The sequence below is a fragment of the Adiantum capillus-veneris genome, chromosome 18, assembly GCF_014529385.1.
Source record: "Adiantum capillus-veneris isolate H3 chromosome 18, ASM1452938v2, whole genome shotgun sequence".
In the NCBI taxonomy this organism is placed as follows: Eukaryota; Viridiplantae; Streptophyta; class Polypodiopsida; order Polypodiales; family Pteridaceae; genus Adiantum; species Adiantum capillus-veneris.
The window spans coordinates 96,722,673-96,740,825 of NC_140948.1; positions in this window are offsets into that span (position 1 = coordinate 96,722,673).

Sequence of the window (18,153 nt, forward strand, 5' to 3'; positions counted from 1 at the left end):
ATGTAAACTGCCTGTGTATACCATGCATTCGCAGAAAATCTGAAAAATCATTGGAGAAGTACTCTCCCCCTCCATCTGACCTCAATGTCTTGATTTGCATATCTGTCTCCTTCTCAATCATGACTTTGAAGTCTTGAAAGTGACCAAACACTTCACTTTTGTTACGCATGAAGTAGACCCATACTTTCCTTGTATGGTCATCAATGAAAGAGACATAATACCTGCAACCATGTATACTTGCAGTATCGGTTGGACCCCAAACATCTGTGTGCACCACCTCAAGTGGCTTTTTACATACATTGCGCTCATGTGGAAATGAGCCCTTTGACTGTTTTCCAAACTGGCATGCTGCACACACTTTATGCATACCATCCACCTTGAATTTGGGCAAACCTTTTACAATCTGTTTTGATTGCATGCTGCGCAATCTCTGCTCATTGACATGGCCAATCCGTTTGTGCCAAATGTCAACATCAGCCACAACACCTGTGCCCTGTGCAAATAATGCAGCTTTTACCTCAGGCATGTCTACATTCAACGTAAACATTCTGCCCACACATTTTCCCTCTGTGATCAGCTTACAGCCATTCTGGAAATCTTCTACATAACAACCATTTGGATTGAAGCGAACCTGCAAACCCTGCTCAACCATTTGTCCAACAGAAACAAGATTCTTTGTAATGTTTGGGACATGAAGTACATCTGCTAAGTACTTTGATTTCCCACTCTTCGTATTTAGAGGTATGTCCCCTACATGAGCAATGGGGTGAGCTGTGTCATCTCCTGTCTGCACATAGCCTGACACATCTGGTTTGCGCATATCTCTAAACCACTCTCCACGAGACGTCATGTGATTAGAGGCACCTGAATCCACATACCAAACATCATCTTGGGTGGAATTATCTGCAGTCATTGTATTCATTACATGTTGCATAACAAACATGCACTCGTTTTTGGTGTCATCTGCATCTCTGCTAGTAGATGCATAGTTGCCCTGTTCTCTCTTTCTACTTGCTTTTCCCTTTGGACAGTCACGTGACATGTGACCTCTTTCACCACAAGTCCAACATTCTCTACTATCTGGAGTATGTTGCTGCCTGCTTGATCTTGCACCACGACCTCTTTGACTCCCCCTGCCTTGAGACTGGTTTCCCCTGCCACCTGTATTGTTTTGATTTGATTGACCTTCCAGAAATTGGCCCCTGCAACCCCTTGGGCCTCGACCACGACCTCTACCTCTACCTCTGTTGGAGTTAGAATAGAAGGCCTGTTCAGAATTATTTCTGCCATGAGAAGAAGATGTGTCAAGGTTCTTCTCCTCAAGAATAAGCATAGAAATCAAATCTTGGAACACGGGGATGTCGTCTCTTGTATTCATGGAAGACCTAAAATGTACATACTCATCTCCTAGACCATCCAAGCATGCACGGACAATGTCATCGTCTTCCACTGAGACTTTAATAGATCCAAGAGCCTCAATGATACTCTTGATCTTCAAGGCATAATCATTGATTGAGAGGTTGTTCCTCTTAACCTGATTTAGCTCCGACTTTAGTTGAAGCTTCCTGGCCTTGGTGTTCACCTCGAACACTCTGCCTAAGTTTCTCCATGCAATGGCAGGGGTTTCAGCATCCTGTAGATAGCCCATCATGCCATCTGTGATGCTCATAGACAGCCAATACATCACTTTGCTCTGGCCTTGTTGCCAGTCCCTCAAAGCTTTCCTTTGTTCTGCTGTAGCATTTGCCTCGGGAATCTCTGGTTCCTTTTCATTGTCTCCTTCTACATAGTCCCAATAACCTTTTCCTTTTAGGAAATTTGTTATTCTGAACTTCCATGCAGGGTAGTTATTTTTCTCAAGCTTCTCAGTAACAATCTGACTGAAACCGTCAGACATCTTGAAGCACTAAGACAAAATAGCTGCAATCTGCAAAAACCTGCAAATCTGTTGAACCTGCTATCGTGGTTCTTGTAACGCTTTCTACACTCAACGAGTGTCCACAATCAAGCGTACATACAACCACTGTACTTGTACAGTAAATCTTTGTATACTGCACTTTGGAGACCTGTTCAGAAACTTGTGCGAACGAAGGCATCTGGTCGTGGATTGCGAACGAAGGGATTGTGATGCTCTTACTCTCTTAGCCTCTCTTGCCTGCACCAGGCTCTGATACCATGTAAAGAATGAGGATGCAAGAGAGCTACACAAGACAAGCACAAAGCACACAGAGATGGAAAGCTTCTTCTTCTTCTTCACAGAAAAGAGAGTACGAAATGACTAAGTGCTAAAGCTGAAAAGTAGCACATATGTACATGCGGTCACTAAGTGTGAACTCGCTAGAAGCGTACTAGGCTGGCACTATAAGTGTAGTCCAGCTGTAGAATCACTGGTAGAGATCCTCCGTGTCGGTCACCTAACGCGCCAGTGAGTAAATGCCGTAAGCGGCCAAGACCCGTAGTGGATGCCAGCTCAAGGTGTAGAGCTCGACATCTCAACATTGAAGGCCTTTGTAAGGCAATGTATTAGGGAATTTTTGAACATTGAGAATTTGTGATATAGAATTTAATTTAAATTATTCATTATAAATACTCTTTCTCTTCCTTCATCTCTTATTCTTAATTTACAGATTTTTCTCAAAAAGAAATCAAGAAAAGAGAGAGATATTTTGAGGCTAAGAGTGATCTTAACTTGATGTGGTCACGCATAGCAAGAGAGTACAACTCCATCTTTAAACTCATCATTAATACTTAGCTTTTAGCACCAAAAACCTTCTCTAATTGTATCTAGGCATCACAAGAACATTGCACGTCATCTAAGTAGTGAATAAAGTCACCTTTGAGAGATGTCAGAATAATACCTAATGCTTGCTCGTCCTTGCGTTCTTGCTTGGTAGAGAGTGCTCTCGTAACTACAGCGGATGTGCTGGCTTTGTCGGTTGATAAGGGTTTCACGACACTCCAAAGGTTCTTCCGCATCATATAGCCTTTCACTTTGATTTGCCAAGTGTGGAAGCCGGATTTATTGAATCTATCCACCGTTGATGCCATACTTGATATGCTTTTGCAGATTAAAGAGGAGTGTTTTGATTGTTGTTGTTGAAAAAAGCTTCTAATAGTTTCCTCTTGATATGCAAACAAAATTTACCTAATCATAGAGTGTCGTTAAGCTTCTCGCGCTATGACAATTACTATCTTTGCTACAACCCCCTAGAAAAGCATTCTAAGATGTGTGTATATGAGGAGTTTGTCGCCACCAAAAAAGTCTTGCAAGTGTTATCAATTAGGGCAGCGTTTCAAGAAATTGCACCGTTTGATCTCTCAAAAAATAATGTCCCCCTGGGTGCCACTCAAACACAACAACACAACGTTTTGATATGCATAGTTGATTATGCTCTCTGTCACTTGCTATAGACAGAGTTTTGATATGCACTAACCTAGCGACCACGTCCACAGCAAGTTGATATTCCATGTCTACATAATGTTTCAAAATGCTTGTTGCTAGTAGGAGGACGACGATAATGTGAGGACGACGATAACACTTTGCATGTGCCCACAATGGGGTCTTCCAACCTCGTCAGCGTCTTGAGATGCAGCATAGGACTCGCCTTGAAACGCCCTAAGGCTCTGATAGCAGTTGATGGGGTAAGCTATGGAGGGTGATGGTGGTTGCAAGCCATGGTGAGAGAGAAGGTAGAAAAGCAGAACGAGAGCCGAAGAAAAGGCATGCTATGTATTATATGATTCCTTGTAAAAACTTTACAATATAAAGCACAAGGTTGACATGCACACTTCTAAAAGAAATGTAGTTCATCTGCATGCTCCAAGCCTGGGTTTCCCACAGGTAGATGACCCCTGACTAGGGCTTGAAAACCTAACAAGGAAAAGTTTCTTTTGGCCAAGATTGAAGCGTGATGTGTTAAGCTATATTACAAGATGCTTAACATGCTAATGCACTAAAGCTGAGCGATTTCAATACCCTACTAATTTTCATCTAATTGATACATCACAAATAAAATGGAAATGCATATCTATGGATTTCATTACAGGACTTCCTACATCTCTAGGATATGATTCTATTTTTGTGAGTTGGTATTCTTACAAAAATGACTCATTTATTCCCCATCAAGAAAAAATTTAGGGCTAAGGATATAGCTCAAGTTTTCATGAAAGGTGTCTTTATGTATCATGGTTCACTTCAAATTTTTCGAAAGCTTTATTCTCAACCACAAGAACCCAATTGGCCTTTAGTAGTATTGCGTATCATCCTCAAACTGATGGTCAAATGGAGAGAGAACCAATCAAATATTGAATACATGCTACGGGCTTATTGTATGCATGAGCAGAGTAAGTGGACCAGATATCTGTACTTGGTTGAATTTGCATATAAGTCTTCATTCCAATGTACAATTGGGATGTCTCATTTTCAAGTGTTATATGGAAAATATGTCTTAATTCATGAAAGTGGATGGATCCATTCATAAGGATTCAAGAATCCAAAGATATGTTAGATGAAATGCAACTATATATTGATCTCATTGAACCAATAGGTGTGCAAAAGGCAGAAGATGAGTTAAAATCAGCAACCAAAAGAGCTAGCTGACCCCGAACGCATAGAGACGGACACGTCCCGATGAGCATCCACCGTGGGAATGAGAGGACATCCCAGTGAATCATAGGGTGGGTGAAAAGACGTCTCGAGGACAGATGGGTGCAATGCCATCCAATCCACGTTGCCAAAATGTGGTCAACAAGTCACTGCCCAGATGCCATGCCTTCTGATCAACCCAACAATGATGAGCGAAGCAATCATGATGAAGATTATGATCCGAATGAAGATGCCCCCGAGCCACCTCCCAAGCGCCATTGCAAGTCAAAATTCTACAACAAGCCACAAGGAGCACAACCACATGCTTCTCAGAGGCCACCACAACACCGACCTCAAAGAGCACGACACTTCTGGCTAAAATCCGGCATTACCAAAAGACAGTGGATTTGCTTATCAAGAAAGCACCATTTGCACGGACATGTAAGGAGGTGCTACAAAGCTATAGCACAGAGTTTCAAATATCTGTTGTTGCCCTTGAATCAATTCAGGAGGCTTCAGAGGCTTATTTGGTTAGTCTCTTTGAGGACACATTCTTATGTGTTGCCCATGCTAAGCATGTAACAATCATGTCCAAGAACATGCACCTAGCAAATCGCCTAAGGCATGAGCGATACTTTATAACGTCAAACCTTTTTTTGTAACTAACCGTTGTATTGGAAACAAGTTTTCTTTGGAACCCTTGTATTGGAATCAAGTTTTCTTTGGAACTCAGTGTATTTGCACTTTGCAATAAATACAATCACGTCTCTTATTGTCGCTCTATGTAAACTTGAAACAAGTTTTTATGTTTGTGTAATTTAGTTCATGTTGCAGGAACGCTAGAGAACATCTCTCTCAATGGATTTAAACTTAATGTCTACATTTCTTTTAGTTAAATGGTTGAAGGTGAGATGATAATCAACTGTACAAAAGGTTCCCCAAATGGCCTGCATATGTTAGATGATGGCAAATTAGGCTTAAAAAAAATCCTATGACCGGCTTGAAATTGTCCATTAGGTACATCATGTGCCCAACATTTTCTAGAATATGCCTAATTGGGCCAAATTGGATGTGTCCACAAGGTTATGAGGATTGGTCAGACAGCAGTCTTGCAAGACTGCTGTCTGACCAATCCTCGTTGCCTTGTGGACACACTGCTGTCTGACCAATCCTTGCTGCCTTGTGGACACATCCAATTTGGCCCAATTAGCCTTGCAAGACTGTTTTCTGACCAATCCTCGTTGCCTTGTGGACACATCCAATTTGGCCCAGTTAGCCATATTCTAGCAAATACAAGGCACATGTAGTATCTAATGGTAATTTTCATGCCAATCTTAGGGAAAAAAATTATCAATGTACAAGAATAACATTCAAATAGTTTATAGTTTTTACAAATTGCATGGTCATTGAACATGATTAAAATAGTAAGTTGAATTTTTCGAAAGATCATGGACAAGAGAGATAATATTCATTTAAAAAGCTTGTACATCAGGCTTAACTATCTTTTGATAAGAGGTGCTTTGCGATCTCTCTACGACGTTCTGCAGCATTGGGTAGGATGGATGTAAGCACGGAGGTAGCTATAGCTTGGGCACTGTCAAGCCCCAAGGCTTGACTAAGTGTTATGCGTGTCATGACCTTGCCACGAAAATCAATTCCAAAAGTGGCAATTGCAAGTGATTTTCATAGAATAATTTTATGGGTCGTTTGAGGGATGGTGGCTAAGCATAGGAGTTTACTTGCAGCCTTAAGCACCCACCAAACAAAATGGCCGTTGGGGAGAAATCCTTGTGTATGAAGCACACATCGTGCATTGGTAGTTTTCCAATGTAGTGAAAAAGGGTTGCCTGAGGCCAAAACACCGTGCGCTCCCCCCCCTCCCCTCCCTTTTTTGGCTAGCCCACAAGTCCATGTCCAACACGTCCTACAAAAATGGAATTAACTAAATGCAAAGAAGAAAGGTAGAATTATCAGCGTACAAGATTCTCAGTATTACCTCTTATTGCTTATTCTCATTATCCATAGTTGTTGTGGCTTCAAGGTTGATAGAGGATTTTCTCTCATCAACTTTGCGGGGGATGTGCGAACCAGGCAAGTCGAGGCGGATAGGAGTTTGGTTGGCAATAACCCTAGCATGTGTTGCAACAAACTCCTCGTTTGTGACTTGACTCTGCTCTACATTGAGAATATCCACTGTCACTGGTGCAATTATGTCAATGGAAGCAGCTTGTCATATGTAGCTTTTGATGTAGAATCAAGGGGCAACTCCATCTTTGTGGATATGAGGCTAAGACATTCATCTATCTGGATACCAAAAGCCTTTTCCAGATCATGCAAGAATAAATACTCTTCATCTTTTATAATTATGATGTTGAGATGGCTAATCTCCACTCTAATAATTGCAAATGGGTCATGGTTTTTGACGTCGGACACCTCGGAGGTGCCGGCAATCTACTCTCTCACTACAATTGCCCCTTCCAAACCGTGGGGATATTTGATGGCTTGCAGTCTTCACTCACTCTAGACATCTATAGGGGCGGGCTTAGGCTCTTTACGCTCCGACAGCACCCCACCCATTACCAGATGTGGATCCATCTCCTCCAAGGAGGACTCCTCGTTGACAACGAAGAAGAGAGTGGTAATGTTGGACAAGAAAGATTGCCTAATTTTGCACTTCTTGAGGGAGTCTGCAACTTCCTTTGTCACTTGGCGGAAGTGGTTTGCCTCTTTTGCAGTTGCCTCAAAGCGGGCTGGTCTCTTTGAAAATGCAGCGTCGCCCTTGTGGATGTAGCGAAGCAAATCACATGGTAATCATAGCATGGTGTTGTCTTCAAAGTTCATAGCATACTTGAGTATATGCACATGAATATAATCTATGATGTCGTGATGGTGTCTTCTAAAAAAAGAAGGAACCACAAAAGGGGGGTGTGTGTGGCTCTTTTGATGTTGTTATTGCATGGGAGGAGGATGTGCTAGCATGTGCTGCCATGACAGTCTCTCTCTCTCTCTCTCTCTCTCTCTCTCTCTCTCTCTCTCTCTCTCTCTCTCTCTCTCTCTCTCTCTCTCTCTCTCTCTCTCTCTCTCTCTCAAGTGTTGATAGAAATAAGGAGCTCCCTCCCCTGTATAAACCCCCCCCCCCCCGAACCACTACTAAAAAAGATACCATCCCAAAGCTCTTTGAGATAAACACAATCACATGTGTGCGCACACAGACACCCAAACAAAATCTAAAAATTAATCAATAATGGTGATACTATAACGAAAAAAAGTTTTGAATTTCCATGAAACAGAATGCTTTACAACGTGGCATTAGAGCCAATTACATTGATCTATCAGATCAAGTTAGAGACAATGCGCTACCAACCCTCCACTCCTCTTGCACTTTCATGGTTGTCTCCATACGCCTACCACTCTGAAACAACAAAAAAGATTTTAATAAGACTTAACATTTGGTACATGTGGACAACACAAAATTGAACTGACCTTTTGTCAATTGAGACAAAAGTAAGCATCTTTGATATCTTCGTAGCCCAAGATAATCAAGTGTTATCGTATGTTGGTGAGAGTCTGGTGGTCATTGACTTGCACAATCTCAGAAACACCATTTGACAAAGTAATGGGCATGTAAAATGTCACAAAATTAGCAAAACTGGATTTTAGGGGTATCCACTTTCCACTCTTACACATCCAACGCTCATAGTGGAAGCGTAGGTACAAAGTAGTGTGCACTTTCAGATAACGTATCTCAATACTTGGAGCCCCCACCTTACACTTTTATTTATCTCCTTGGTGTACTCCCTCAAATATTACCCAATTATCTCCAAATACAAGGTTTGGTGCTTCATACATAACATTCTTGCTACAAAAGATAGTAGGTGTCACACTAAATGAAATGTCTTGAACAAGTGTACAAAAACATGCACGGGGTAGCACCAACTGAGCCTTACTGACCCGGAAGCCTTCCCAAATTTTAATGAAGAGAAAATATCAAAACGCATTTTCTCCTTCACAAAGAAGAGTGACCAAACATTGGGTTGTGGCCACTTCATGCTCAGTAATGAAGGTTTGTCAATAGCAATGATCTTACCATATCCATCCTTTGAGGGGAACACTACATACATGTGTGAGTAGAAGAAGATTTTGTGTTGCAGCACCATCCAAGGTGGTGGGTTGGGAAGCATCATAACACCAATGTCAACATGAAGAGCGTTGACGGTTCCTGTGAGACTCTTGATTGGTTGTTCCTCAATAAAGTCGAATGAGAATATATCTAGGGGAAATTACCAAAATACCCCTCTAATTTGAGGAAATTCCCAAAATACCCCTCAAATTTCAAAAATTCCCAAACTGCCCCTGATATTTTGTCATAAATTCCCAAAATGCCCTTCAAATTTTCCAAAATTCCCAAAATACCCCTGGTTGTGAGACTAAATTTCTCGAAAAATAATTTTTTCTGTAGGTCTTCACAAGAAGAGTGATTGTCTATCGTACAAGATGCTAAAACTACAATTTGAGTTGGTTACGTAGGCTTTGGAGATGAATTGCTTCATTATTTTTAGACATAATTGCCTTTTTTGCGATCGTAACTGGTGACAAATTACATGCTGAGCACTCAAAAACGGATCTCAATTGTCAAAAACGAATGAAGATTAGAAAATCTTGAACATTCCAACCAAAATAGATACAAGGGTATTTTGGGAATTTCCTCAAATTAGAGGGGTATTTTGGTAATTTCCCCATATATCTATGACAACACCAAAAAAAACAAATAACGAGCGTTTAGAATCCGCAACCAACAATGTTTTATGGATTACAATTTAATGGGAAACCTCTTGAGCTTCCATTTCTCAAGCGCATGGAATGCCAAGAGTACACGTGTTGAACAATGACCACTGTGCCATTGACCCTATGATTCTTGAAACCAATAAGTCTCCCCTTCCAATGTTTGTCGAGATTGCCACGATTTTAAACTCAATGAGACCTAATAGCTAAAAGTTGCATGAAGACCCAAGATCCTTTAGAAAACACTTGCGACAAGAAAGCCGCTTCTATCTCATCCTTTAGCTTCCTTGAAGTGGAGGGGGTTGACATGGTAGCACCCGAAGAAGAAAAGTTGTGGTGTTAGAGAGAGAGGCATGTTGCTTTAGGAATGAAATGAGGAGGAGAAGTGGTTGAATGGGGAACAAGGGGAGAAGAAGTAGTTCAAATGGATGGTGTGGATGAAAGGGGGAGACAGGTGGTGCACCTATGGAAAGCTTCCTTTGTGCTACAGCTATGGAAATCTTGGAGGGAGGGGGATAAGTGGTTCAATGGGGAGCAAGGAGAGAAGAAGTAGTTCAAAGGGATGGTGTGGATGAAAGGGGGAGAAAGGTGGTGCAGCTATGGAAATATTCCATATGTGATGCAACTATGGAAATCTTGGAGGGAGGGGAAGAAGGGGAGAGAGAGAGAGAGAGAGAGAGAGAGAGAGAGAGAGAGAGAGAGAGAAGAGGTAGAATAGAGGGTACTGCTAAGAAATACAGATTTTGGTCAAAGAAAATAGTTTTTTTACCATGTATTTGGTTAGGAGAGCTTTTGGGGAGTGAAAAGTGAGATTTAAAGATTTTCAAAAAAATTGGAATTTTGGGGTTAATTTATGGACGCCCATGAAAATGGAGGAAAAGTGCCCCTACCCCACTCCCTCCCTTTTCCCCCTTCTCTCTCTTTCTAGGGACAAAGCTACAATAAGGGGAACAAATAGGCCCCCAGCCCCCCTACTACCCTATCTTTTAGAGGGTATAGTTGTGGCTATCACCCTCTTCCTATTGGTCCATGTTTAATCACCCCTTAAGCTACAAGGACCTTTTGGGGTTCATATCTTTCCTAATGCGTATGAGACAGCAACGGAGATCTATGCATGGTGCACATGAGGTTTTGACACATGCTAGAGCAGTGGCTTCATATGCCAATGACGGTGATGTCACATTTGCCTTTAGCGTTCCTCTTGATATATCTTTGAGCAGTGACACTTCTCCACCTTGGTTCCTAGATAAGGATGTAGTTTTCCATGTCACACCGCATCGTGACTGGTTTAGCACCTTCTCTAGTTGAAGTTTTGGTTGTCTGCACTTGGCCGATGGTTCGGTGTTTGACATAGAGGGTGCATGAGATGTTTGTTTGTCTTTTCCTAGTGGTGCGTCATACACACTACGGCATGTGCGCTACGTTCCTCAGTTGAGACAGAGCTTGATCTTTGTGAGACAATTATTAGACTTTGGTTGTCAGATACTGCTTAGAGAGAACTATTTTCAAATGCATTGTGGTTCATTAGTGATTGCCAGAGAAGCCCGCATTGGCTTGGTATATCCTATGCATGTGTCTGAGGTTCAAAACGGTGTAGTCTCGATTTTGTTACTGACATGCTTTGAGCGAGAGACGAGACGTGTCACTTTTGGAGGTGAGCTCCACCATGCTCAACGAGACAGAGAATTTAGTTGTGCAGGATGTGCCAATAGACTTTGTAGAGATAGAGACAGAGTGACAGTGCTCTAGTGAGACACAACAGGTGTTGTCAGAGTATGTGTGCAGGCAAAGGTAGAGCGGGAGTGCTCCCTAGAGACATAGACAAAGCTGACAGATATGGAATTTTTTTATATGCTCGTGTTAGAGGCTGATCAGTCGGTACAAGGACGCACATTTTTGCCTATGGGTGAGAGGGACATAGCTTTTCAAGTGTCAGTGTTGACACATCCATACGTGATGGGTAGTCTTGATGATGCAATGATTGCAGATAGCGCAAGGGAGGCGAGTACAGCCAAGTTTGTGCAGATTTTGTCAGCGTTCGGGCATCTCATGTTTGACTAGTTAGTGTCGAGGCCCGATCTAGCAACTACGGTGGGAGCATTTGCAACAGGGGTTGTCAGTCATGCAATAGCTGACACTAGCATGATGCATAGTGGAGTTTTGTAGACCATATAGAGTAGTTCGAGTGATTTACATGCAAGCTCTAGCATGGGTACGTACGCTTGCCTACCATCATAGCCAATACGACTGTGTGTAGATCAATTCAGTGAGCTAATGGGCATATGTTGAAAGAGTCTCTCACCTAGTTTCTTGTACATACTAGTGGTCTCACTTATCGGTGCATCACCTTTAAGTGGGAGTTTTGCCTATGGGTGAGAGAACATAGCTTTCCCAGGGTCAGTGTTGACACATCCATATGTGATGAGTAGTCTTGATGATGTAATGATTGCAAATAGCATAGGGGAGGCGAGTACAGCCAAGTTTGCACAGATTTCATCAGAGTTTGAGCGTCTCATGTTCGACTTGTTACTGTCAAGGCCCGATCTAGAAGTTGCAGTGGGAGCATTTGCAGCAGGAGTATGGCTAACACTAGCATGATGCATAGTGGAGTTTTGCAGACCATTTAGAGTAGTTTGTGCGATTTACATGCAAGCTCTAGCATGTGTACGCACGCTCGCCTACCACCAAAGTCGATACAATTGCGTGTAGATTGACTGAGTGAGCTAATGGACATGAATTGAGAGAGTCTCTCACTTAGTTTCTTGTACATACTAGTAGTTTAGCTAGTAGGTTTCACTTATCAGCGCATCACCTTTAAGTAGGAGTTTGTTGGGTTAAAGGCATTGCACCTTTGCCTGGGGCCGTACGTCCAATGTCCAGCCACCCGTCCATGTGTGTACATATCCTTATTCTTTCTATATGAAGAATAAAGAGCTACTCACTCATAGTTCCAAAGATTGCTCCACCCACACCGTCTTGTGCTTCTCCTCTTCCCCGCACGCACCACACCACACCGTGCACTCACACTCATTTAGATGCAAAAGACTTTACAAGGGATTCATGACTAAAGGAAGCAAGAGTTATTTTTAATTAAATGGTCAAAACAAAAGGTGTAATAAGTTCCAGCCAATGTAGTCAATAATTAGGTTGTAGACAAATAAGGTCTCTAGAATCCAAGCTATAATTGTACAACTGCCAATATATGTGAAACGACAATGCAATGGTTTGCAAGCTTGAAGATCCCCTTTTGCACATGGAGCAATCCTCTCATAAAGAACCTTCTTTCCATAAATACAAGGTGAGCCATAACAATGGTCCACTAGAACCACACTTGCTACCATGATTCATAGCACACTCAAGGCCTTGTCATCCCTATTTCAATCACACTGAAGGCCTTGCCTTTCCTATTCCAATCACTCTGTGTTGGAAACTAAGCATGGCAACTAAATATAAGAATACGAGCGCAACAAAGGGAACACTTAATCAAGTCTTCATGGCCTTGCTTGGTGGGAGGAAGGGCACCATATATGCATCATGAAATACATATTAGAAGTCATCCATCATCGCAAGAGGAATAATCATCTACCTATTGAAAATTTGGCATTCCACAAACAAAACGACTCAAATAATATATTGTATTTTACATAAGAACTAAGCTTGAGTAGAAGCATATCTATTGGTAGCCTTTAATTGTACTTAAAAATTCAATGCACAACACAAGAACATTCAGTATCGACAATGAACAAATTTGTATTGACCGTGTTGTGAGGATTCTGTGTTTGTGAGGTGAGCCGAGTCAAGACCGGGGGCTACTTGCTGTGGAAAAAAGTTGAGAAAAAAATGCACAACACAAGAGATTATGGCCCAAAAGACACATTGAAAACCTTAAATTGATGCAACTTATTGAATTTAGGATTTAAATACAAAAAGTCACTATAACTGGTACAATGTGTTCTTAATTCCATCCAAATCGTGATTAGAAGTACGAATACCAAGGCTGCTGGCAAGGGGAAGCGCAGGTTTTGGAGTAATCCTCCTTTCTCTTGCTCCTTGAGCTCTTCCCCTTGATTTTAACCGCTTCAATTCCAAATTCAGGAGCACGCTTTGAACTTTATTTTTGTTGCTTTTGCCGCCTTCCAAATCATTTGTAGACCATAAAACCCCTCTTTGTCAATCAGACACTCGCAATCACAAGAATGCCTCTTTCACTAGCTTACTAGTCAATCTCCCTTCTTTTTCTTACTTCTTCTTCTACTCAGAGTAGCACGGAAGCTCCCTTCAACTCCTACGAGAGCAAAAAACTCTCCTTGATCTCCTCTCCCTCGCTAAAATCTCTGCTCCTGATGCTCATTATAAACCTCCCCAGAAATAGCTTTTTGCCAATGCTCTCAATTATAGAGTTCGATGTTTGACTTAGCCCACTGCGTGAAAAATGTTTTCTAATAACGTGGTAGTCAGTAATTTATTCCCAGATGGCTCCAAATTGAAGTGCCGTATTTTGCTATAGATTTGGTCGATCTTGATGTCGTTGCCAAAGCCTCTATAGCAGCAGCTTTCCTTCTCGACATGATCAAGCATGGAAACAACTACAAGATGACATGGCAATCTGTAGTGAAAGAGCCCAGGATTACCAACTTTTGTGTCATAGTAGGTCGCCTTGTTTTGTTGTTACATTCCCACTGCTTCTACGTTGCTTCTTCCCCGCTATAGAAGACGCTCTCCTCCCTCTTAAAAAACTTTTCAAGAGGTAGAATTGTATTAAGACAAATAAAAAGGAAATTACAAAGAACCCTCGGGAAGGGGAGGGTTGGCCCCAAACTTGTCAAATTACAAGGAATCTCTCATACGTATCCTAGCCGCTGAATAGAATTTAGGGATACATGACCTCCACTGTTTCCATTGAATAGCACTTTGGACAGTAGTGACTAGCTGAGAATCGAATGCCCAGTTCACCTTTGTCTTTAGGCAAGCAGCATATGTCCCAAGGGACTTTGGGGATTCTTGTATGGTTTTCATTACCTCCCCAAAGAAAATTCCTTGCCAAGGCTAAGGCCAGTTTGAGCTGGTACATTGTTCTCTTTAATGCAACTCCTTGTCCCCTTTTTAAAGCTCATCAATTTTCCTTTAATTAGAGTTTCTTTTCTTTCCACTTTCACATTGCTTAGATTTTCTTTAAGTGGGCGGCCACTTTATTGGCCAAGTTGGCCTTGGGCGGCCTTAGCCCACCACTTTTGACTTACATATCATCCAAAGCATTGTGAAGTACACCATCTTAGCTCAAAGATTCCCTCCCGTAGCTACGTTGTGCATATACCACAATCAATGTACTCCGAGTGACAGCATTTGAGACAATAACCTTCCCAAGCAGTTATAGTGCTCTTTAAACTACACCTTATTCGGCATAGATATCGGCCAAAGCATTGTCAAGAACAACAATTTGCATGCATATTTATCAAAGCACTGCAAAGCACTACACCTTTCCAGGTTGGGCATAATCTCGCATTCAATATACTCCAAGAAACATCGTCTTGAGTAAAAAGCTCCTCATGTACTTACAGTGTTCTTTGAAATTCACCATAGTTTACATGGATATCAACTCAAGCATTTCAAAACACTACATATGGCATACATATGTATCAAAGCTTTGCCAAGCAGTATTGGCATACATATCAACTAAACCATTTCCATGCACAATCTATAGTCACTTTTGCTGCAAAAACGGCCAAAATTCCCTTTTTCCACTACTATATTGGCATTGCTCGCAATAACCGCATTTAAAAACGACATTCTTTTTTACCAATGAAAACTAAAAAAAAACCTATCATTTTTTTTCTTTTCTCTTGGTGGACGTGGAGCGTCACGACATCCGCCCCCCCTCAACTTGCACATCCTTACCTTCTTTAGAAACTACAAGTATAAAATCTATCCTCATCCAACCATTGTCCCACTACAAGCATGTTGTCAATAACCTCCCAAAATTTGACTTCATGTGAGCATAAATCTCCGAGATCAAAGGAAAAGCTCAAGAATTTCTCTTTAGTGAAGTGCAACCATCCAATAACCCATAAACCCACTGCATCGTAACGCATGTAAATAAATTGTCATAACTTGTACACATCATGAACACCACCGAGATCGTACGACATGAAGACCAACTTCCATAGATCGTGCACATAACCATATCCTCCTAGATCAAATGGCATCATGTACTTAAGAAACATGCTGATCACATTCTGTAACATTCCCTATAGTCACATATATTAAGATTCCCATCCACATGAAACATCAAATGAAATCCATCACTCTTTGGTAGAATATCATAAAAGTAAATCAAAAAGATAGACATCTCCATCCTTGGCATAATTTTTTTCTAAATCGACATCACCCCCTCTGGCACAAGAGATATGAGCATGCAACAAGAAATCATCTCTCTGTATAACATCCATATTACTATTTAGTACCTGAAAAGATGTAGGCATGTCATCTCTGGTAAGCTTAAAATCCTCTAGAGCTGTATTTAGTATCTGCATAAGTTCTCCATCATCTGCATAAGTTCTCCATCATCTACCTCCTCTTGTTGCTCTAAGATGTGTGTCAAAGTCAAACCTAGGATGTCCTCCTCATATGGAACTCAAAAATCACTTAAAGCCTCATCCAAAGTAAAAGAAGCTCTAAATCTTTCTTAACCAGCAAAGAATCTTGTAAAATTTCAATATATTGGTCCAAAGACACCTGTAAATTCATTGTACATTGATCAAAAGAAGTATCATTGCTTACAATATGCATAGGAATCATCAATTTTGTGAAAAACTCTCCATCCTTTTCACCCTTCATCAGATACCATTTCACTTCATCAGCACAATATCTAGCATGCATCTCGAAGATAGCATTAATCTCCTTAGTGAGTGCATCTTTTAGATTGGTTCAACAAGTGCATTGCATATTTGCACAACCCTTTGCACCCTCTTTGAGATGATAGCACTAAGACCTGAGTAACTTGCATACCTCAAGGCTTCATGATCACTTACTAGTGGTTGACAGTCAAGATCACAAACGATGTCTACATCAAGTGGAGAATTTAACCCTCCATAAAGAAAATACTCTTATGTTTGTATCTGCAAAGAGTTATTGTAGAGCAAAACTAGAATCCGAATTAACATCAAAATCATCTGAATTAATCTTACCTTCAGCCATATGTAGTTGTATATGGTTACAGTCGTACACTTGCATGCTTCTCTCTTTAGATACAGTAGGCACATCTAACAACAGTGCTAGGCTTCTCTCCTTCTGCTCCTCTGTTGTATACTCGTCCTTCTGTGGAGCTTCATCTGACATATACTTTCGTACAACCAAGTCATGTAAATCTTCAGCTTCATGAGACATCTGCTTTGGTACATCCATGTAATGTGAATCCTCATGTATTTTTTGACCCTATAAGTCATCAGCTTCATCCATTGGTATAGCTGGATACATAGCATCTGAAATTCCAAGATTTGTATAAACAACCTTCACAACGTCTTCATCATCTTTGATTTGTAATAACCTGTCGTTCTGAAGCAAATAGTCATCTACAACAGCTTCAAGCTTAGCTCAAATTTATTTGCAAACATCTGCCTAGGTAGGCACATCAGTACAAATCAATTCATCATCATCTATACTCGGATTCCAATGTTCTTGGATAACAGTTGACATAAACCTGCTCCAACTAGAAATATATTGCTGGTGAAGCTCTAGAAGTCGCTCAATAAATTCTGGAATCACAAATCTATTAAATTTTAGAATATAATTTACCTTTAACGCTCCTTGCAAGTCCAATTCCTCTTCATAGCATTTGAGATATCCTTCTGGATTGTAGCCATCCAAGATTGAGCATTTGGCATGTTCAGTAGCTAATTGTTGCATCATCTCTTGCTTCCAGCTTTCTGGCTCATCAAACTCCTTTTTTGCCATTACAGATACTTTAAAAAATTTGTTATGTCCTGCTCTTTGAAACCTCTTATTTCATTGATTGCAGATCATCTCGCTTCAAACTTCTTGCTTCCCAAGCCTATGTGATATTGAGTAATCTCCCGCTATTGCATGAAGGTAACAAATCGCTACATCATCTGTTGCATCATCTCTACTTGCAGCATAGACATATCCTCAAGCACAATATTCCCACCGCTGCTCACTTCACGTTGGATTCACCAAAGATGGCGAGGATTTTGTGTTTATGAGGTGATCCGGGTTAGCATCGAGCAGCTCATTGTGGAAAAAAAGGTGAGAGAAAAATGTACAACTTAAGAGATTATGCCGCAAAAGAAACCTAGAAAATCTTAAACTGATACAACTTATTGAATTCAAAATCTGAATGCAAAAGCTGACTAGAAATGGTACGGTGTGCTCTTAATTATGTTAAGATCGTTAGTGGAAGTATGAACACCAAGGCTGCTCGCAAAGGGGAGCACTGGTGAGGGGATAATCCTCCTTTCTCCCATTCCTTGCTCTTCCCCTTGATTTTAGCCGCTTTAGTTTCCTTCCCTTGCTCTTCTCGCCCAACTTCACGAGAACTTTTTGATCTTGATTTTTGTTTCTTATGTTGCCTTCCAAATTATTTGTAGACCCCTCGTTGTCAATCGAACACTTTGTTCTCTCATGCAATCATAAAAACACCTTACAACTTCGCTTTCACCAACTTACTGGTCGGATTTCCCTTCTTCTATTTACCTATTCTTTTAGTCAGAGCTGCACAGAAGCTCCCTTTGGCTCCTATAAGAGAAAAAAAGCCTCCTTGATCTCTCCCAAAA